This window comes from Lissotriton vulgaris, chromosome 12 (genome assembly GCF_964263255.1).
Source record: "Lissotriton vulgaris chromosome 12, aLisVul1.2, whole genome shotgun sequence".
NCBI classification, from domain to species: Eukaryota; Metazoa; Chordata; class Amphibia; order Caudata; family Salamandridae; genus Lissotriton; species Lissotriton vulgaris.
In genome coordinates this window covers 560,779,394-560,803,201 of record NC_141700.1, presented here as the reverse complement: position 1 = coordinate 560,803,201, position 23,808 = coordinate 560,779,394, and positions in this window count along the sequence as shown.

Below are 23,808 nucleotides of genomic sequence, written 5' to 3'. Positions count from 1 at the left end.
AAACTCATTCCAGAATGATAGGCCTATCCAGACAGGTTAGTGGGGCAGTAATAGCTACAGCCCCAGTCCAAGCACCATTCCTCCCTGAAAAGGTTGGAAGAGCAGTGGTAGCCACTGCCCAGGCTCAGACAGACTTTACAGAACAGGATAGGAGGGCTGTGACAGTCACAGCCCAAACACAAACTGAGTGCCCTCCTGAAAAGGTTGGCAAGGCTGAAATGGTCTCAGCCTCTACTCAAACCGATAGTGAGGTTGTGAAGCCTGAAACAATGGATCACTCCACTCAAACAGAGAGCATTGAGGAGGAAGAGGAGTCTTCCCCCTCCCAGACACTAGGTGAGAGCCAGCCTCCTCAGGGAACTGACTCTACCCCTGTTGAAGGAACTGCCCCAGAGGTAGTCAGGCCTAGCCTGGCAGAGCCCCTGATGGCAGTGGACCCTTCCCAGGTGGGACCCAGTCTGGAGCAGGTAACCTGCACCTCTCTACCCTGCCTCAGTCAGCCCAGGGCTGAAGAGACCAGGGAGGCCAGTGGTGGACCCCAAAGGGCCCCCTGTCCAAAAGAACCCCTTAATCAGCAGATTAGGATCACTGAAGCTGGTAAACCTAGCCAAGTGAAAATAGAACAGACTCCTGAGGGATCCCCCTTAAAAGTAGTTAGGGAACTCCCACAGCTGGACACTGTTGGGCACAGCCAAACATGGGGCCTAAAAACCCCAGACCTGACCTGTCCCTCCAGTAAGCCAAACAGAGGGACTCAGCCTCCAGCTTTAGGTAGCCAGAGGCTGACCCTGAGAGCTCAGTGCATCTCAGCTAAAGAAAGGAAGGCACACATGATGAATGGTGATTGGCGGAAGTTGAGCCCAAAGGTAGAGGAGCCTCACTTCAGTACTCCATCCCAGCATCAGCCTTCTTCTTTCCCAAGACACACCAGAGACAGAGATTCCCTATGGTGGAGACCCTCAGATACCCTTAGGGTGAGGGGTTGCCTAGTGGACCATGACACAGGGGGAAACCAAGCCAGAGCTGGTCCTTCCTTATATGGCCACTTAGGTAATAGAGGCTTACCTGGACAAGGATAGCCTTATCTCCTTTCGTTTGGGGGGGGGGGTTGTGTAGGAAGGTACATCCTGACTATGGTTGCCCCCAACTTTTTGCCCTGTGTTTTAGCTGGTTTTGGACATAGTCGACCTGGGACCCTGCCAATCAGGACCCCAGGCCTACTGCTCTCTCTTTAAAATGGATTCCATGCACCCTAGGTGCATTTCCAATTGGTACTGGGCCACCCTATCAGACCCTGTAACCCAGGGCAAGGGTGTACCCAGGGCCGCCAGGGGCTGCAGCATGTATTATGCCACCCCTGGCTGGCCTCCTAAATTTGACACAACTGGCTGCATGACAGCTGGGGCAAAGTCGTGTAATCAGCCTTTGCTTTAGGTATAGTAGCTCTATATCTAACCATACAATGGACACCCGAGTTCCTATCAGTCACTCCTATGGCAGGCCTTGACAATCCTGAAGGCAGAGTGCGTGGGCTCGTGTGAACTAGGCTCTGGCCCGAGCCGAGCCCGGTTGCAGCTTGCGGAATCAAGATCCAATGGCTGTTCCATGATAACGCGTACCACATCGGTAACTTCGGTGTCGCGTTATCAAGACATGTCGAGTAAGGTGTCATACGAATCGGGATGCTGCCCTCTCACCAACTCTGGCGACGAGGTTAGCATTCCGCCCTTCTAGAGGGACACGACATGTACGTAACTGTGAACCCCGGTTAAAGTTAACTAAAGCCTCAGCTCCACAAAATGGATGCTGCCACCACAGACACGAGTCTGACCTCCTGCTGCTGGGAGTCCTTCCAGCGAGGAGAGCTTGGACAAAGGGTTTCCTGTCGAGGGCGGTGTTCGCACCGTCCCAGACAGGGTTTGTGTATTCTGGGTAGGTAGGGCTTTTGCGAGAAGGTGACTGCGGAGTGGCACCCCGGTGCTCACTACGCATCTGCCGGTCAGAACCAGTTCCAGGGGCGCCAGCCCTGGCCTGGGGAAAGTCCGGCAGGGGAGAGGGGTGTAACTACCCCCCTTCCTGGTCCCACCCTTAGGGCAGGACCTAGTCATGTACCCACCCCTTTCTTTAGGATAAAGACCGGAGCGGGGACCCTTCCAAATTAGATCATCTTTGAATCAAGAATACTTTCTACGAAAGGACTTCGAGACTCTTCTCAAGATTTCTCCCTTGTGACTAAGGAGTAGTCACCCTGCATCAGCGGGCACCATCTAAGAACTCTGCGGTTTGCTGCAAGTCCTTCCTCAAGGATCCGACGGCCCAGCTCGATGAGAACCGGCTTCCCTGGCACCTCTGACCTCTACCCACGTCATCAGCTCAGCTGTGATCTGTGGGTGCGACGAGACCTCGAGGGACCGGCCATCATCAGAACCTGCACGCTCTTAACCAGCACGACCATCGAAGCAATTCTCTGGTGAGTGCTCTGGGGTCCGAGAAGCCCCGACCCTGAGCCGCTCCAGCACCGAAGTGCAGTCTCCCAGCATCTCCACGATCTGCGTGGGGCCCTTCTGCTCGCTGCTCAGCACGTTGTCTGGTCACTAGCCGCTGGCTTGTGCCCTTCCTTGACGACGACCGACAAACAACTCTGCTGGTCTGGTTGCTCCAGATCGGCCCTTGCTCCCTTTTCCGAGAGGAGCACCCCGGGCCCTCCTGGTCCACTCAAGACGCCATCTTAGGCCCACCACGTGGCCCTGAGATCTGCCAAGGCTTGTTGCCCCATCCTGGGCCCAGCGACGCCGACAGCATCATCCTTCGTGGGACAGCTCGCACCTCCACCGTGGTCGCCGACAACGCCTCCTGGTCCGTGAGACTGCAGAGCCTAGCGTCGCCCACTCACCTGGTCGAGGTGACGGCCAACCGGTGCCTTCCTGGTACCCTCTGACTACTGGCTAGTAGTACGAACTTGGTCCCCTCTGCTTTCAGGTATCAACGATCTCTGATCCAGGCTTGGATCTCTACGAACTATTCATCACTGGTCGCCGGCCAGCAACTCTTTTTCTTCCGGCTCCTGGCTCGTCAGCGAAGACCCCGACGCCTGTAAGACTTGTGCAGCCGCATCCCTCGTGGCTAGGTAACTCGGCATTTCGGTGCCTGCATAGCCTCTTTACTCTAGGGTCCTGAGTCCCTCGCTTCCGACTTGCCTTATCGGGTCCGCCCGAGACCTTAAACTTTCCGTGTCCTCGGACACTTGTTTTAATTGTGCACTTGAAATATTTTCCTAAGAGATTTGGTTTGTGCTTAGTACCCTGTCCTCATAAAGAGTACAGGGCTGTTGTGATTCTTAATAAATATACTGTTTATTTTCATAACACTTGTGTGGTGTCCTTTCACTTGGTGTTCAAGGGGTATGTGATGGTATAACAGCTGGCTTAACACGCCCTCTCGAGTCTTTAGCCTTAGACTGCTCGTATCCACGCTACTAGGATAGCTGGTCTATAGGTTGACTTACAACCAAACACCATAAGGGTCGTTGGAACGATACATAGCGGTCGCTAGAATAGCGAACGTTGCATATCGGGCCAACTTCTCACAAGGGCAGTCAGGCCTTCCGACTGTGGTCGTCTGCGCTGCCAATATTCGGAGGCTCCGTGGCGTCCTTTGGGCGAGTAGTGCTGGCAGTGGCAAGGGGACTCCACGCAATCACAGTAGCCCCGTCTCCTGGTCGCTGAAGCCGGCGGTCAAGGCCGGCGGGCAGAGTCGCGCAGTCCCGGGTCAGTGGCGGCGCCGGGGACAGGCACGGCCGCTGGTAAGGCCGAGGCAGCAGGCGACCCAGTGAAAGCAGATCGTGTGCTGTGCCAGTAGAGCTGTGTCCAGGAGGGGATCGAGCGTAGGATTATTGGTGCCTCTCACCCTCTCGACCTACACAGCAGTCCGGCTCGGAGAGGTGAGGCAGGCAAGGGGGCTGTGTGGCCTGGTCGCCTCGTGGCAGGCCTCGGGGTCGCGTAGCTGCAGCGGCCGGGCTTCCTCCCCAGTGAGCTCCAGGGCAGGCGACGGGCAATCTTCAGGAGTCTGTATCTCCGGCGCCGAGGCTCGCAGCCACCCCAAACTTTGACCGAGTGTAGGGAGCACACTCGTAATGCAGGAACCGGGCTTCTGGGGGTAACACGGCACCCCGTGGCAGCGGATCAGTGGAGGATTAATGTCCAAGGAGCGGGAGCTGCAGGACTAGGCAGCCATCTCGCAAGCGCGCCCTCTAGCGCCCCCCCAGGAAAGAAATCTTGCCTTTGATCTCAAAACGTTTCTACAAGTTGCAGATGAGCTTACGATTGAGAGTGGTTTGGTTTTAAGAGATGACAAGTTGGTTCCTCCACTGGTTCTGAGAGACAGGTTGATTAAATGTGCGCATGAAGGCCATTTAGGGGCAACCTTGACTAAGAGAAGAGTACGTCTTTCTTTCTGGTGGCCATACATGGATCGAGAGATTGATGAGTTTGTTAAGGGTTGCGTTATCTGCTCTAGCTGTGATAAAGTTGTGAAATTGCGTACCCAGCCCTTGTCCCCCATTGAGTTGCCTTCTGCACCGTGGGTGAAGCTTGGGTTGGATATCGTTGGGCCTTTCAACGCGCTTGATTCTTCTTCTAGGTTTGCAGTGGTCCTTATGGGTTATTTCTCCAAATGGCCCGAGGTTAAGTTTTTCAGGGAAGTCACTGCTAGAACTGTTGTTGACTTCCTTCGTGATGTCTTTTTGAAGGAAGGGTTTCCTGAGTTTCTAGTTACGGACAATGGTACTCAATTTGTTTCGTGGGAAGTTGAGGATTATTATACAAGTGTAGCATCAAGCACCTGAAGAGTTCCTTATATCATCCGGAAACTAATGGCCTTGTAGAACGTATGAACAAAGTTTTAGGGGAGTGCATACAGTGGGCTCTTAAGAATGGTTGTGTTGTCAGTAGCTCCGTGAGGAGCATGTTGTGGTTTTACAGGACTACGCCTCATTCCACCACTGGTGTCTCACCGTTTGAGTTATTACGCGGCCGGAAAGCTTCTACTTTGTCTTGTCCGGGTTGGATGTCCAGGTGGGTGAAAGGTGGATGTTGGAATGATGATGTTGTGAGATCTAAGGTAGAATCCGTTCAATCTAAACAAAAGGCGTATTTTGATAAGAGGAAGAATGTGAAGGTGATTGATTTGGTCCCTGGAGATTATGTCTCCATTAAGAAACCTGTTCACGTCAAAAAGGGGTTTTCTAAATTTAGTTCTCCTGTTGAAGTGTGTGATGTCAGAGGGAATTCTGTTAAACTGGTTAATGGGAATTGGTGGAAGAGCCGGTTGGTGAAATGTTCTTTGCCTGGTGAACCTGGTAATTCCTCTGCTGTGGCGAATTCCTCTGCTGTCAGTCATAACCAAGATTGTACGGGACAATCGGTCCTGAGGCGCAGTTTACGTACTAGGGCTGTTCCTCATAGATTCAGAGTTTAAGTTCTCTCATTTCCGTAGATTTAGAGTTAAGTTACTTTTCTGTGCTTTTCTGTTTCTTCTTTCCTTCATCTGTTTCCCTTCTCTGTTTCCGCCTTCTTGTTTATCCTTCTTTCCTTTTCCTTTTCCTGCTCACTCTTCCTTGTGTTTAAACTACTTTCTAAAGGGAAGACATATGTAGTATCTTATGTTGTATTTATCTATGCTTGTTGTTCCCTCTGTCACTAAGTTCTAGATCTCCGGTGTTCTCTGTGGTTCAGCTGCGCTGAGTATTCCACTAAGGACAGTTGGTTTTCTATACCTCTACCTGACGACAGATGGTCCTGTTCTCCGCTTGGGTTTTCAGCTTCTACAATTAAACCAACATTTAAATCCACCCCGCTTCTACTCTTTACTACACTGGCCTCTGACTAGACACGAACTTGTCAGCACCAGCACCTTCGTCACTCGCCTGATTCACACAGTTTAGCTCAGTCATGCTGGTGCCAAATTGTATATTTGGGAGTGAGAGGATAAGGAGGGGCTGACGATCGACGGAGTGTTAATAACAGTATCTGCGATAGGTTAAACATTAATTAAAATAAGTTTAAATGGCGCCACTGGAGTCAATTGAGAGGGCTGCTACGGTTTGCACGGCGAGCACGTTATGTAAACAGCTCTGTGTGAGTGCACCTCCGACCCAGCAAGAACTCCCTCAGTTCGGAGTGACACTGGACCAACAGGGCAATTGGAGCCACTGGGGGTTGAGTCATGTGTTATTTATTGATAAATTCACTCGGAATACGTGGAACAGCCAGGGTCGGACTAGCACAGCAAATACATCTGGGCATTAAAATGAAAATGGCCCTCATTAGCGAGTTTCAGCTGAAAAAAAAAGGATCCCACATTTTCAAATCTGGGCAGTTTTCATCGCGTAAATTTAGCCTGTATATGTATTTGCAAGGTATGGAATATACAATGCATTGGTGCCCGCTGCAGGCAAAATTTGCTGTAATACCTGTTTTGTGTTTTCATTCTATTTGAAGCTACGCCTCTAACCCTGCATGATGGTTTCACAAAATGAATATTTTCTAAAATATGTGATCACTTTATGAACATGCTGAGTTCACTTTCACATAGCGCGCTGCATTAGTTTTGATGTGGAGTTGGTTTCTATTCTTTGTATGGTACTGTGTGGTGTTTGTTCTTGTATTTTTTTCTCCACCGCCAATTTTACGCCACACCAATTTCAAATGTCACCAGCCGCCGCTGGTGACTCTGTCCGCAGATCGCAAACTATTACAGCTACGACAAGGGAATAGAGACCTTATTTCCTATTTGTCACATTTCAATAGGTTAATTGCAGAAACCTTGTGGCCTGAAGAAAAGAGGGCAGCACTCTTTTATCAAGGGTTAAAAGATGATCTGAAAGACGTTCTTGCGCAAATCGATCCTCAACCAACTACTTGTTCAGAGTTAGTCAATCTAACTTTACGTCTGGATCATAGACTGTCCGAAAGAAGAACTGACAGGAAAAAATATGATAAATCAAGTTGGAAGTTCGACAGTAAACCCAGAAATCAACTTAGTAGTTCAGAAACAACTACAGAACCAATGGAAATCGGGACTCTTAGGCAACCATTGTCTAAAGATGAAAAAGATAATAGACGTAAAAATGGCCAGTGTCTTTATTGTGGTGGAAAGGGACATTTCGTGAAAGATTGCACAATAAAACCTAAAGGTAAGACTGTGAGTGCTAACAAGTCTGTGGCTGTGACTACAACTGAGCAAACGTCGGGAAACTATTGTGCCCAAGATGTTTAGAAGGGGATCTCTTGGGAACCATCGCCTTCCCTTCAATAAATTCCTGTGTATCCAACTACAAATCTCACTTCCGTTTGGCAGTGCAAATTCAGTTGACTTCAAAAATATACCAAATGGAAGTCCTAATAGACTCAGGCGCAACAGGGAATTACGTAGATTTTGAAACAACTCAACGGTTACAAATTGCTTGTGAGAAAAAGGTCACTCCAGAAATTGTGCAAGCAGTAGATGGCAAAATGTTGTCTGGAGGCCCTGTTACCATGCAACCCTCTAAAATTCAGATGTTCTGCATAGATACAAATAACCAACAGCATAAAGAGGAAGTTCATTTCGATGTAATCTGAGCCCCACAATATGGCTTTATTTTTGGAATGCCTGGGCTTTGCTTGCATAACCCTTTAATAGATTGGCAAAAAAGGGAACTTGTTTTTCTTTCTCAATATTGTCACTCCACATGTTTAACACCTTGGGTGCTTGAGAGATTCCCCTCCTGTGCTGCATTTCCTGAATCCCCATTGTTCATGACGAGCTCAGCTCGTCATGAGCACAGCTCAACCGTGCCTCATGACGAGCTGAGCTCGTCATGAGCAGCGAAGGGGTTAAAGACCAAAGAATCTACAACGGGACAAATTGCAACCATGGAAGAGAAAGAAACCGTGCTACCAACTCCCTATGAGGAATTTAAAGAAGTCTTCAGTGAAGCAAAAGCAGCGACCCTCCCTCCTCTTGTGCCTGGTTCATGTGTGCCTAACTGTCGGATATATGCATTATCAGAAAAAGAACCAACATTTGAGACAATATCTTGATCAGTACTTGGTAAACGGATTTATACGCCCATCTAAGTCACCTGCGGCCTCTCCGGTGTTTTTTTATTCCTAAGGCAAATGGGGAATTAAGAACTTGTATTGATTTATAGAGCATTGAATAAGATCACAATAAAGAACAAGTACCCCCTTCCATTGATCCCAGTTCTTTTGGACCAGGTGAAGAACGCTGTGATTTATTTTATTATTTATTTATTATAAACGCTGTGATATGCACCAAATTAGATCTTCAAGGTGCGTATCATTTGGTGCGCATTCGTAATGGTGACGAATGGAAAACGGCGTCTAAAACCAGATATGGGGGGGCGTGGCCAAGATGGCGGAGTGAGCGGACGTGTCTCCGAGAGCTCCCACCGCCGGCCGTCTTTATAGCCCCATTGCAGCGCTTCAATCCCCCATCAGTGGGCCCCGTCGGAGAGCGCTTACAGTCGGAAGAGGTCTGCACCCGGAGGAGAGAACCGAACGACGCTGGGGCCACCCGGAACAGAGGGAGAAGTGCCGCTGTGAGCGAGGCCGGGTTGGGCCTAGCAGAGAGGAGCCGCAGGGCGTGGCCTTGGGCCCCGGTGAGGCAGTCCGACTGGGTGGCGCCAGACTACGCGAGAGCCGACTCCGGAGCGGAGGGTCCAGCCCGCGCGTTGACAGCGCGAGGCCCCTGGGACGACACTGTCCGGGGGCTACTGCGGACCCGCGAACACACGGTTGCGGTGGTAGCGGCAGAGACAGATCTCTGACGGCGGACGGGCTGGCGGCCAGGCGAAGTGGGCCCGACCGCGGAGCACGGCGGACGGAACACAGAACCCGAGCCCCAGGGACTGAGGTGAGGAGCAGCGGGGAGGAATCGTACCCGAGTGGTGGCTGAGAGTGTCGGCGCGTCGACCAGGCCCAGAGGGTTTCGGAAGCGCTGAGGTAGAGCCCACAGGGGGAATCGAACGGAAGCGCCTGATTCGCACTGGAGTTTGCTTCCGCCATTTTGAGCCACTCGCTGGTCGGAGCTGCCCCTTGTGTGGCATCCTAGAAGCCCTACTAGGCCCCAAGACAGCGAGCAGAACACGGAGGCGCTCGGTGGGCAAATAGAGGCCAGTTCCCGGACAGTAGCAACCGGACACCAGTGACTGGTGTCCTGGTCCAGCTGCGGACACCCTGGGGTTTGGGCAGTGACAGAGTGTAGTCTCCTCGGCACCGGAGCAGGGAAAGGCGGGCTCCTGGCGCAGCCCTAGGTGAGCTCCCCTGAATACCGGACCGACCCGTCGAACTTTCTTGCACCCTCGTTGCCGGAACCCACGCCGTCAAGCAGCACTGGTGGTGTCCGGGCCGGGGAGGCCCTGAGTGACATGTCCTCGGGGAGAATCCAGAAGGACAGGACTATTAAGGATCTATTCACTCCCAGCACAATGGGGAAGCGGACGGACACCGCCACATCCAGCCAACGGACCGGCACAGAAAAGAAGTCCAGGGACTCTCCACCCTCTGGAAAGGCGGACATTGAGGAGACTATCACAAAGACCTTTCTAGAATCCCTTTTCGCTGGCCTGCGAGAGGACATCCACGCGTTGAAGAGGGAACTACAGGAGGAAATACGGGAAGTCCGACGCGACACTGACGCCATAGGAGAAAGAGTGGCGGACCTAGAGACCAAATGCGATGGGCGAGATGTAGAAATAGAGGCGCTGCGGCAAGTAATAGTCCGTATTCACGACCAACAGGTGGACCTCCAGTCTCACGCCGAGGACCTGGAGAACCGCTCCCGGCGGCACAACATCAGGATTCGGGGAGTGAAGCAGGCTCCCGACACAGACGACCTCTTCCATTTCACCCAAGGCCTCTTCAACCACATCCTGGGCCGACCAGCGGACTCAACGCTTCGGTTGGACAGGGCCCATAGGACGAGCCCGCCCAGGGCAGCCTCGTCCCAACCGGCCCACATCATGGTCTGCGTGCAGGACTTCCGCACGAAGGAGGAGATCCTTAGCAAAGCGCGCCAGATGGGAAACATCTCATATGGTGCCCACTCGCCGACTCTATATCAGGACCTCGCCTCCATCACCCTGGAGAAACGACGGTCATTCCGACCGATCACGGCAGAACTGCGACGCGACATCCCATATAGCTGGGGTCACCCCTTTCGCCTGGTGTTTAAGCTGGACAACAAGGTTCACCAGTTGCGGTCTTTCAGGGATGCATGCAAATTGCTAGGCCTCGAGGAACCGACGGAGGATGACGATCAGCCTGAAGGGGTTAGCAAATGGCACGGACGGCCCTGGGCAGTGGAAACAGCAACGGCGACGACGAAGACCGAGGCGCCCGGCCTCGCAAGAGATCAAAGATGGTCACCGTGCTGCGGTAGAAACCGTAGCGCTGGGACTGGCAACCTCCGACAGCGGATAACTTACGATGAGGTGGCACGAGGGCTTTTGATGAGACAGTGGGGATTGGGGCCGACTGAGTCGGCGGCGGGGGCGGAGGTATTGGACTCCGACACATTCCCCCGAAGGTGTCCCAACCTCCTCGTCTACAACTATGGACGTTGGACAGGACTATTTTTGGTATTCTTCAAGTTGGGGAAAGGGGAGAGAGGGTGGTCTCCTTGGCAGGTGGAGGGGTGGGGAGAGACTGTTTTGCTTCTTTGGCCAGTCAGGAAAAGGGAGTTTCTGGACTGGGAGAGACCTTTCCCATTCATCTCTGGATGAAGGACTATCAATGTTGGCATCTTGGGATTGCCGGGGGGTGGGGGGTGTAGGAGAGTAGGGTCTGCAATCCTATGATCACCCAGATTTTTTGCTTTTGTTTCACTGGTTTACGACTTTCTCTGGCTGTGGGCCTGCCAATCAGACCCACAGCCTGGCTGTTCTCTTTCTAAATTACGATATGTACCCTAGGTGCATTTACCAATTGGTACTGGGCCACCTTATCAGACCCTGTAACTCAGGGCATAGGTGTACCCAGGGCCGCCAGGGACTGCAGCATGTATTATGCCACCCCTGGCTGGCCTCCTAAATTTGAGACAACTGGCTGCACGACAGCTGGGGCGAAGTCGTGTAATCACCCTTCGTTGTAGGTATAGTAGTTCTATATCTAACCATACAATGGACACCCGAGTTCCTATCAGTCACTCCTATGGCAGGCCTTGACAATCCTGAAGGCAGAGTGCGTGGGCTCGTGTGAACTGTGTTCTGGCCCGAGCCGAGCCGGTTGCAGCTTGCGGAGAAAAGACCCAATGGCTGTTCCATGATAACGCGTACCACATCGGTAACTTCGGTGTCGCGTTATCAAGGCATGTCGAGTAAGGTGTCATACGAATCGGGGTGCTGCCCTCTCACCAATTCTGGCGACGAGGTTAGCATTCCGCCCTTCTAGAGGGACACGACATGTACGTAACTGTGAACCCCGGTTAAAGTTAACTAAAGCCTCAGCTCCACAAAATGGATGCTGCCACCACAGACACGAGTCTGACCTCCTGCTGCTGGGAGTCCTTCCAGCGAGGAGCGCCTGGACAAAGGGTTTCCTGTCGAGGGCGGTGTTCGCACCGTCCCAGACAGGGTTTGTGTATTCTGGGTAGGTAGGGCTTTTGCGAGAAGGTGCGCATCTGCCGGTCAGAACCAGTTCCAGGGGCGACAGCCCTGGCCTGGGGAAAGTCCGGCAGGGGAGAGGGGTGTAACTACCCCCCTTCCTGGTCCCACCCTTAGGGCAGGACCTAGTCATGAACCCACCCCTTTCTTTAGAATAAAGGCCGGAGCGGGGACCCTTTCAAATTAGATCATCTTTGAATCAAGAATACTTTCTACGAAAGGACTTCGAGACTCTTCCCAAGATTTCTCCCTTGTGACTAAGGAGTAGTCACCCTGCATCAGCGGGCACCATCTAAGACAGAGGTCTTCAAACTTTTTGATGCCGAGACCCCCTTGTAAAACCTTTTTAGGGGTAAGGACCCCCTTCCGACAAAAGTTTCTAGAAACTGGTACTCCTCATCATCATCTTTTGACAACCATAAATGTGCCTGTTAGACCTCATCACATCCATCCATCATTCATCCACCCACACTTCCATCTTTCCATCCATACATCCATCCTTTACCCCTCCACCCTTCCATCCATCCACCCATCATTCATCCACCCACCTTTTCACACATCCATCCATCATTCATCCATGCAACCTTTTATCCATCCATCATTCATCCATGCAACCTTTTATCCATCCATCCATCCACCCTTTCATCCTCCCATCCTCCCATCCATACATCCATCCTTCATCCATCCACCCTTTCATCCATACATCCATCCACCCACCCTTTCATCTATCCATCCACCCATCATTCATCCCCCCACCTTTTCACACATCCACCCATGCATCATTCATCCACTCATACATCCATCCTTCTTCCGTCCACCCTTTCATCCTTCCATCCATCCACCCTTTCATCCATCCATCCTTCATCCGTCCACCCTTTCATCCTTACATCCATACATCTATCCTTCATCCATCTATCCTTCACCCATCCACCCTTCACCCATCCACCCTTCACCCATCCACCCTTTCATCCTTACTTCCATAAATCCATCCTTCATCCACCCACCCCTTCATCCTTCCATCCATACATCCATCCTTTACCCATCCACCCTTCCATCCATCCACCCATCATTCATCCACCCACCTTTTCACACATCCATCCATGCATCATTCATCCAGGCAACCTTTTATCCATCCATACATCCATCCACCCTTCCATACATCCATCCACCCTTTCATCCATCCATCCACCCATCATTCATCCCCCCACCTTTTCACACATCCATCCATGCATCATTCATCCATGCAACCTTTTATCCATCCATACATCCATCTACCCTTTCATCCTTCCATCCATCCATCCTTTATCCGTCCATTCTTGCATCCATCCACCCACCCATCATTCATCCCCCCACCTTTTCACACATCCATCATTCGTCCATGCAACCTTTTACCCATCCATATATCCATCCACCCTTCCATCCATCCATCCTTCATCAGTCCACCCTTTCATCCATCCATCCACCCTTTCATCCATCCATCCACCCTTTCATCCATCCATTCACCCATCCTTCATCCGTCCACCCTTTCATCCTTACATCTACCCTTCATCCATCTATCCTTCACCCATTCACCCTTCACCCATTCACCCTTCACCCATCCAAACTTTCATCCTTACTTCCGTAAATCCATCCTTCATCCACCCCTTCATCCTTCCATCCATACATCCATCCTTTACCCATCCACCCTTCCATCCATCCACCCATCATTCATCCACCCACCTTTTCACACATCCATCCATGCATCATTCATCCATGCAACCTTTTATCCATCCATACATCCATCCACCCTTTCATCCATCCACCCATCATTCATCCCCCCACCTTTTCACACATCCATCCATGCATCATTCATCCATGCAACCTTTTATCCATCCATACATCCATCTACCCTTTCATCCTTCCATCCATCCATCCTTTATCCGTCCATCCTTGCATCCATCCATCCACCCGTCATTCATCCCCCCACCTTTTCACACATCCATCATTCGTCCATGCAACCTTTTATCCATCCATATATCCATCCACCCTTCCATCCATCCATCCTTCATCAGTCCACACTTTCATCCTTCCTTCCATCCATCCACCCTTTCATCCATCCATCCTTTCATCCATCCATTCATCCTTCATCCATCCACCCTTTCATCCTTACATCTATCCTTCATCCATCTATCCTTCACCCATCCACCCTTTCATCCTTCCATCCATACATCCATCCTTCATCCATCCACCCTTTCATCCATCCATTCACCCATCATTCATCCACCCATCTTTTCACACATCCATCCATCCATACATCATTCATCCATGCAACCTTTTATCCATCCATACAACCTTTTATCCATCCATACATCCTTCATCCATCTACCCTTTCATCCATCCACCCTTCCATCCATCCACCCTTTCATCCATCCACCCTTTCATCCATCCATCCACCCTTTCATCCATCCACCCTTTCATCCATCCACCCTTTCATCCATCCACCCTTTCATCCATCCATCCACCCTTTCATCCATCCATCCACCCTTTCATCCATCCACTCATCATTCATCAACCCACCTTTTCACACATCCATCCATCCTTCATCCATCCATCCACCCATCATTCATCCACCCACCTTTTCTGTGCCTCTCTCATGGGGCGGGTCAGTATCTCTCTGCTCTTCTTCCTTCTTTCCCGATCATGGGAGGGCATCTCTGTGCCTCTTTGCTGGGGGCGGGGGACTTGTCATGGGACTCACAGCTCCAGGCGCGCAATATGCATTGACCTCAAAGGGCTACACTACAGCCTGCTCCCCCACCTCCCCTCCGCCCCCCCCCACCCCCACCTCTCCTCCTCCCCCAGCTCGAAACGGCTTCAGGGACACACACACACAGCCACACCCGAGTACTTGACAGGTCTTTAGAAGACCTTTTACTTGTTAATGAGGCTTTGATGTTTTTCACACCTCGGTGTGAATTAGGCCTCCACCGTGAGCACCCTCGATCAGCCCACCGCCAGGAACTGCGTGCTCTGGCAGAATCTGCGACCCCCTTCCAAGGACTCCACGACCCCCCTGGGGGTCGCGCCCCACAGATTGAAGACCTCTGATCTAAGAACTCTGCGGTTTGCTGCAAGTCCTTCCTCAAGGAATCCGACGGCCCAGCTCGACGAGAACCGGCTTCCCTGGCACCTCTGACCTCTACCCACGTCATCAGCTCAGCTGTGATCTGTGGGTGCGACGAGACCTCGAGGGACCGGCCATCATCAGAACCTGCACGCTCTTAACCAGCACGACCATCGAAGCAATTCTCTGGTGAGTGCTCTGGGGTCCGAGAAGCCCCGACCCTGAGCAGCTCCAACACCGAAGTGCAGCCTCCCAGCATCTCCACGATCTGCGTGGGGCCCTTCTGTTCGCTGCTCAGCACGTTGTCTGGTCACTAGCCGCTGGCTTGTGCCCTTCCTTGACGACCTCCGACAACCAACACTGCTGGTCTGGTTGCTCCAGACTGGCCCTTGCTTCCATCTTTGCGAGAAGCATCCCGGACCCTCCTGGTCCCCTCAAGACGCCATCTTAGGCCCACCACGTGGCCCTGAGATCTGCCAAGGCTTGTTGCCCCAATCCTGGGCCCAGCGACGCCGACAGCATCATCCTTCGTGGGACAGCTCGCACCTCCATCCTGGTCGCCGACAACGCCTCCTGGTCCGTGAGACTGCAGAGCCTAGCGGTGCCCACTCACCTAGTCGAGGTGACGGCCAACCGGTGCCCCCCTGGTACCCTCTGACTACTGGCTAGTAGTACGAACTTGGTCCCCTCTGCTTTCAGGTGTCATCGATCTCTGATCCAGGCTTGGATCTCTACGAACTATTCATCACTGGTCGCCGGCCAGCAACTCCTTTCTTCCGGCTCCTGGCTCGTCAGCGAAGACCCCGACGCCTGTAAGACTTGTGCAGCCGCAGCCCTCGTGGCTAGGTAACTCGGCATTTCGGTGCCTGCATAGCCTCTTTACTCTAGGGTCCCGAGTCCCTCGCTTCCGACTTGCCTTATCGGGTCCGCCCGAGACCACTAAACTTTCCGTGTCCTCGGACACTTGTTTTAATTGTGCACTTGAAGTATTTTCCTAAGAGATTTGGTTTGTGCTAAGTACCCTGTCCTCATAAAGAGTACAGGGCTGTTGTGATTAAAATAAATAACTGTTTATTTTCATAACACTTGTGTGGTGTCCTTTCACTTGGTGTTCAAGGGGTATACGTGGTATAACAGCTGGCTTAACACGCCCTCTCGAGTCTTTAGCCTTAGACTGCTCGTATCCACGCTACTAGGATAGCTTGTCTATAGGTTGACTTACAACCAATCACCATAAGGGTCGTTTGGAACGATACATAGCGGTCGCTAGAATAGCGAACGCTGCATATCGGGCCAACTTCTCACATTGGTGAGCAGCGGTTGGGATTTGAGCTTGCTGTTGTTTTACCACACGTATCCTAAGAATATCTTGTTGAAAGATCACATAAGTACTGTTAGTACATATAACTAAAGCTTAGAATACTCTGAGTTCTACTGAACCAGCTGTTGTAGCTCCTCAAGGCTTAGCACACCTTGGCTGCAACTCTTAGCAAGGGATCAGTAGGTAAACACATAGTGTAGGTAGGTGCATCACTTACACCACACTAGAAACAGTATGTCGGACAAAGGAGGAAACTCGGAGTCTCCCCTTGTGTCAGTTGACCCTCCACAGGTCATCCCTTCAAGATATACTGTGCTGAGCTTCAAGGAGTTAAGACAGGTGTGTCACTCCAGGAAGATCAAGTAGGGGTCTAACCCCACAACGTCCTTTCTGATTGGTCTCTTGGAGACTTATGATGCCAGAAAAGCTGAGACCCTTCCCAGCTCTTCTAATCCAGAAGGAGACATGCCTCCCCTCGAGGGAACCAGGGACGATCCTGACCTCATCCACCTCGCAACTGAGAACGAAGATGTGGAGGATGATGAGGATGAGGATCTCTCTGGGGATGAGGCAGATAAGGGACAGGTAGAAGTCGGCAGACTAAGCAGGTCCAACTTAAGCAGACATGATAGTGGTACTGGGGGACCCCCAGGGCTACTATCGGGTCAGCTTAACATTGGGAATGGACGAGCCAGATCTCTGTCACGAGACTCTGGCAGATCCCTTCAAACCAATGGCTCTCACAACTCTTCTCAAAGAGGGATGACGTCCCCTCAGAGGAGAGTGTACGAAGCTAAGGAAAGGGCAGCTAATCTGAGGATCGAAAGGGAAGAACTTGCCCTGGCCAAAGAAAAGCTCGCCTTTGCTAGAGAGCAACAGTTGAGTGGGGCAGCTTAACATTGGGAATGGACGAGCCAGATCTCTGTCACGAGACTCTGGCAGATCCCTTCAAACCAATGGCTCTCACAACTCTTCTCAAAGAGGGATGACGTCCCCTCAGAGGAGAGTGTACGAAGCTAAAGAAAGGGCAGCTAATCTGAGGATCGAAAGGGAAGAACTTGCCCTGGCCAAAGAAAAGCTCGCCTTTGCTAGAGAGCAACAGTTGAGTGGGGCAGTCCCCACTGGTGGCAGCATTGTACCTAGCAATAGGGAAAGGAGTTTTGATACGAAACACCTGGGTAAGATAGTGCCCCCCTTTAAACAAGGGGACGACATCCACAAATGGATTACTGCTTTGGAGAGAGCCTGCACTGTGCAGGGTGTTCCCCCGAGTCAGTGGGCAGCTATCTTGTGGCTCTCCTTTGAAGGTAAAGGTAGAGACAAGCTCCTCACCACCAGGGTAGAGGATGCTAATAATTACCACGTCTTGAAGAGTACACTGGTTGAAGGGTTTGGCCTAACCACGGAGCAGTACAGGGTGCTGTTCCGGGATACCCAGAAAACGCAGTCTCAAGATTGGTCTGACTTTGTCGATTGTGCCACTAAGGCTTTTGAGGGCTGGTTGCTGGGCAGTAAGGTTACTGATTACGCAGGATTGTATAATTTGATGATGAGAGAACAAATTTTAAACAATTGTCAGAACCAGTTGTTGCATCAGCATCTTGTCGACTCGGATCTGACCTCTCCCCAAGAATTGGGAAAGAAGGCAGACAGATGGGTTCGAACAAGAGTTAAACAGAACCAGGGCCAGAATCAAGGTGGTCAGAAGAAAGCAGACCAGAAGGGTAAAGATTCTAAGGGGGAACAAAATGACCAGAAGTCTTCGACAGGTCCCCAACAACCCAAAGAGGGTGGGGGTCAGGCTCCCCAAAAGAAGAAAGAAGGCCAATCTAAAAGGTGGTGCCAATACTGCAAAAGTAAATCTCACTGGTTTAGTGAGTGCACCAAGAAAGGAGGAGGGCAGACTCCTGCCACTGCAGCCCCTAAGGCACCTGTGCCCCCTAGTACAGTCAGCAGTGGTAGTGCACCTCCCAAGGGTTTAGTAGGGTTAACCCTGGGTTCTGAGGGGCGTGACAACTTAGTTGGTACACTCACTCAGGCTGTCCTTGTCAGTACAGGGGATGTGGATATATCCCCTGACGTAAGCCCCAATACTTTGGGCAAATACAGACAGACACCTTTTATAAATGGAAAAATGGCTCAGGCCTATAGGGACACTTGTGCCAGTGTCACCATGGTGACACCTAACTTTGTGGACCCTGGACAGATCATGCCAGGTACAGAATTCCTGGTGACCAATGCAAGCAATGTCACTACCAATCACAGTATGGCAATTGTAGCTTTCTCCTGGGGAGGGGTAACTGGCCAAAAGAAGGTTGTAGTTAGTTCAGACCTCCCAGTGGATTGTTTGTTGGGCAATGATTTGGAGTCATCACAATGGTCAGAAGTGGAGCACCGGACTCACATGGAAATGTTAGGCTTGCCAGCACATGTGTTCGCTGTGACCAGGTCACAGGTCAGAAAATGCCCCACTGAACAGGTGCTGGATCCTGGAACAACGGACCAGACACCTCCCAAGAAGAAGAGCGGTAGGGTTAAGGCTGCGCCTTCCCCCTTGCCCCAGGTCGTGGATCAAGTCTCAGAGGAGGCTGACCTACAGGAATTGAGGGAAACTGAGCCTAGAGAGTTCGAACTTGATCAAGTTGAATTCTTGGGTTCAGGGGGACCCTCAAGGGAGGACCTGGGGAAGGACAAGTTAGACTGCCCTTCTCTTGAACCCCTCAGACAGCAGGCTGCTGCTGAGGCTGCTGGGAACGCCACAGGTACCCACAAGGTATACTGGGAAGATGGACTCCTGTACACTGAGTCAAGAGACCCCAAGCCTGGCATGACCAGGAGGCTGGTTGTACCCTTGTCTCAGCGAGGTTTCCTACTTACCTTGGCCCACGAGATTCCCTTAGCAGGCCACTTAGGCCAGACGAAGACGTGGGACAGGCTTGTCTCGCACTTTCACTGGCCTCACATGAACGAAGATACCAAGGAGTTTTGCCGCTCCTGTGTCACTTGCCAAGCCAGTGGTAAGTCAGGTGGCACGACAAAGGCCCCCCTTATACCAATGCCAGTGGTGGGGGTGCCCTTTGAAAGGGTGGGGATCGACATCGTCGGTCCCATGGAACCACCAACAGCCTCAGGGCACAAGTTTATACTGGTGGTAGTGGATCGTGCCACCAGGTATCCTGAAGCTATTCCCCTTAGGACCACTACAGCACCTGTTGTGGCAAGAGCCCTAGTTGGAGTATTCTCCAGAGTGGGCTTCCCTAAGGAGGTCGTCTCCGACAGAGGTGCAAACTTTATGTCGAGCTACTTAACTGCTATGTGGAAGGAATTTGGTGTCAACTACAAGTTCACTACACCCTATCATCCACAATGCAATGGGCTTGTGGAGAGATTCAACAGGACCCTAAAAGGGATGATTCATGGACTACCGGAAAAGCTTCGGCGTAGATGGGACGTCCTGATCCCCTGCCTTTTGTTCGCGTACAGAGAGGTCCCACAGAAGGGGGTTGGCTACAGCCCTTTTGAACTTCTGTACGGGCATCCTGTAAGAGGACCCCTGTGTTTGGTGAAGGAAGGATGGGAGAGACCTCTCAAAAAGCCTGCAGCCAACATAGTGGACTATGTGCTTGGCCTCCGCTCGCGGATGGCCGAATACATGGAGAAGGCATCTGAAAACCTTAAGGCCAGCCAAGAACTCCAAAAAGCTTGGCATGACCAAAAGGCTGTCTTGACTGTTTACCAGCCCGGACAGAAGGTGTGGGTGTTGGAGCCAGTGGCCCCAGCAGCACTCAAGGACAAATGGTCCGGGCCCTACACCATCCTGGAGAAAAAGGGAGAGGTCACCTACCTGGTCGACCTGGGAACTCCCCGGAGCCCCCACAGGGTGCTTCATGTCAACAGGCTCAAGGCATATGTCGACAGGAAGGACATGAGTTTGCTCATGGCCCTAGATGAGGGACAGGAAGAGGAGAGTGACCCTCTCCCCGACCTGCTCACTCAGAATCCTGACGATGGATCGGTAGATGGTGTTGTCTTTTGTGGCAGCCTCTCCGAACATCAACAGAAAGACTGTAAACAGGTTCTTCAGTCTTTCAGACATATGTTTTCTCTAACACCCAGTCAGACCGATTGGTGCACCCATGAGGTTGACACTGGTGACAGCTTGCCCGTCAAGAGTAAAATCTACAGGCAGCCTGATCACGTTAGAGACTGCATCAAGAGTGAAGTGCAGAAAATGTTGGAGCTGGGAGTCATTGAACCCTCGGATAGCCCTTGGGCTAGTCCCGTAGTTCTAGTGCCGAAACCTCACACCCAGGGCGGTAAGAAAGAGATGAGGTTCTGCGTAGACTACAAGGGTCTCAATGCAGTCACTAAGACTGACGCCCACCCAATACCAAGGGCAGACGAGCTTATCGATAGATTGGCTTCGGCCAACTACTTAAGTACGTTTGACCTGACAGCTGGGTATTGGCAAATCAGGTTAGCTGAGGACGCCAAGCCTAAGACCGCATTTTCTACCCCTGGTGGGCATTATCAGTTCGTGGTGATGCCCTTTGGTCTGAAAAATGCACCTGCCACCTTCCAAAGGTTGGTGAATCAAGTCCTTACTGGGCTGGATGACTTCTGTGCGGCGTATCTAGACGATATTGCTGTCTTTAGCTCCACCTGGGAGGATCACCTGGTCCACCTGCGGAAAGTGTTAGAGGCTCTGCAAGCAGCAGGCCTCACTATCAAGGCCACCAAGTGCCAGATAGGGCAGACACAGGTTGTATACCTGGGCCACCTTGTAGGTGGAGGCCAGGTTCAGCCACTGGAGAGCAAAATACAGTCAATCAGGGACTGGGCTCCTCCAACCACCCAGACTCAGGTTCGAGCTTTCTTGGGCCTGACTGGATACTACCGGAAGTTTGTCAGGAACTATGGTTCCATCGTGACACCGTTAAACGAACTGACAAGCAAGAAAATGCCAAAAAAGGTTCAGTGGACAGCGAGCTGTCAAAAAGCATTCGATGACCTAAAGCAGGCCATGTGCACGGCGCCTATCCTTAAGAGTCCGGACTACTCCAAACCATTCATTGTCCAAACAGATGCTTCTGAGTTGGGTGTGAGAGCTGTTCTTTCTCAACTGAATTTTGATGGTCAAGACCAGCCCATTGCTTTTATAAGCAGAAGGCTGACCCCTAGAGAGAAGAATTGGTCAGCTATTGAGAGGGAGGCCTTTGCTGTGGTTTGGGCCCTGAAGAAGCTGAGGCCATACTTGTTTGGCACTCACTTCAAGATTCAGACCGACCATAAGCCCCTCTTATGGCTAAATCAGATGAAGGGTGAAAACCCCAAACTGCTTAGGTGGTCCATTTTCCTACAGGGGATGGACTTTACAGTGGAACATAGACCTGGTACTGATCATGGCAATGCCGATGGGCTCTCCAGATATTTCCACTTAGAACAAGAAGACTCACCTGGTCAAGGTTAGCTTAATGTTCCGACGTTTGGGGGGGGGTCATGTAGGAGAGTAGGGTCTGCAATCCTATGATCACCCAGATTTTTTGCTTTTGTTTCACTGGTTTACGACTTTCTCTGGCTGTGGGCCTGCCAATCAGACCCACAGCCTGGCTGTTCTCTTTCTAAATTACGATATGTACCCTAGGTGCATTTACCAATTGGTACTGGGCCACCTTATCAGACCCTGTAACTCAGGGCATAGGTGTACCCAGGGCCGCCAGGGACTGCAGCATGTATTATGCCACCCCTGGCTGGCCTCCTAAATTTGACACAACTGGCTGCACGACAGCTGGGGCGAAGTCGTGTAATCACCCTTCGTTGTAGGTATAGTAGTTCTATATCTAACCATACAATGGACACCCGAGTTCCTATCAGTCACTCCTATGGCAGGCCTTGACAATCCTGAAGGCAGAGTGCGTGGGCTCGTGTGAACTAGGTTCTGGCCCGAGCCGAGCCCGGTTGCAGCTTGCGGAATCAAGACCCAATGGCTGTTCCATGATAACGCGTACCACATCGGTAACTTCGGTGTCGCGTTATCAAGGCATGTCGAGTAAGGTGTCATACGAATCGGGGTGCTGCCCTCTCACCAATTCTGGCGACGAGGTTAGCATTCCGCCCTTCTAGAGGGACACGACATGTACGTAACTGTGAACCCCGGTTAAAGTTAACTAAAGCCTCAGCTCCACAAAATGGATGCTGCCACCACAGACACGAGTCTGACCTCCTGCTGCTGGGAGTCCTTCCAGCGAGGAGCGCCTGGACAAAGGGTTTCCTGTCGAGGGCGGTGTTCGCACCGTCCCAGACAGGGTTTGTGTATTCTGGGTAGGTAGGGCTTTTGCGAGAAGGTGACTGCGGAGTGGCACCCCGGTGCTCACTACGCATCTGCCGGTCAGAACCAGTTCCAGGGGCGACAGCCCTGGCCTGGGGAAAGTCCGGCAGGGGAGAGGGGTGTAACTACCCCCCTTCCTGGTCCCACCCTTAGGGCAGGACCTAGTCATGAACCCACCCCTTTCTTTAGAATAAAGGCCGGAGCGGGGATCCTTCCAAATTAGATCATCTTTGAATCAAGAATACTTTCTACGAAAGGACTTCGAGACTCTTCCCAAGATTTCTCCCTTGTGACTAAGGAGTAGTCACCCTGCATCAGCGGGCACCATCTAAGAACTCTGCGGTTTGCTGCAAGTCCTTCCTCAAGGAATCCGACGGCCCAGCTCGACGAGAAACGGCTTCCCTGGCACCTCTGACCTCTACCCACGTCATCAGCTCAGCTGTGATCTGTGGGTGCGACGAGACCTCGAGGGACCGGCCATCATCAGAACCTGCACGCTCTTAACCAGCACGACCATCGAAGCAATTCTCTGGTGAGTGCTCTAGGGTCCGAGAAGCCCCGACCCTGAGCAGCTCCAACACCGAAGTGCAGCCTCCCAGCATCTCCACGATCTGCGTGGGGCCCTTCTGTTCGCTGCTCAGCACGTTGTCTGGTCACTAGCCGCTGGCTTGTGCCCTTCCTTGACGACCTCCGACAACCAACACTGCTGGTCTGGTTGCTCCAGACTGGCCCTTGCTTCCATCTTTGCGAGAAGCATCCCGGACCCTCCTGGTCCCCTCAAGACGCCATCTTAGGCCCACCACGTGGCCCTGAGATCTGCCAAGGCTTGTTGCCCCAATCCTGGGCCCAGCGACGCCGACAGCATCATCCTTCGTGGGACAGCTCGCACCTCCATCCTGGTCGCCGACAACGCCTCCTGGTCCGTGAGACTGCAGAGCCTAGCGTCGCCCACTCACCTAGTCGAGGTGACGGCCAACCGGTGCCCTCCTGGTACCCTCTGACTACTGGCTAGTAGTACGAACTTGGTCCCCTCTGCTTTCAGGTGTCATCGATCTCTGATCCAGGCTTGGATCTCTACGAACTATTCATCACTGGTCGCCGGCCAGCAACTCCTTTCTTCCGGCTCCTGGCTCGTCAGCGAAGACCCCGACGCCTGTAAGACTTGTGCAGCCGCAGCCCTCGTGGCTAGGTAACTCGGCATTTCGGTGCCTGCATAGCCTCTTTACTCTAGGGTCCCGAGTCCCTCGCTTCCGACTTGCCTTATCGGGTCCGCAGAGACCACTAAACTTTCCGTGTCCTCGGACACTTGTTTTAATTGTGCACTCGAAGTATTTTCCTAAGAGATTTGGTTTGTGCTAAGTACCCTGTCCTCATAAAGAGTACAGGGCTGT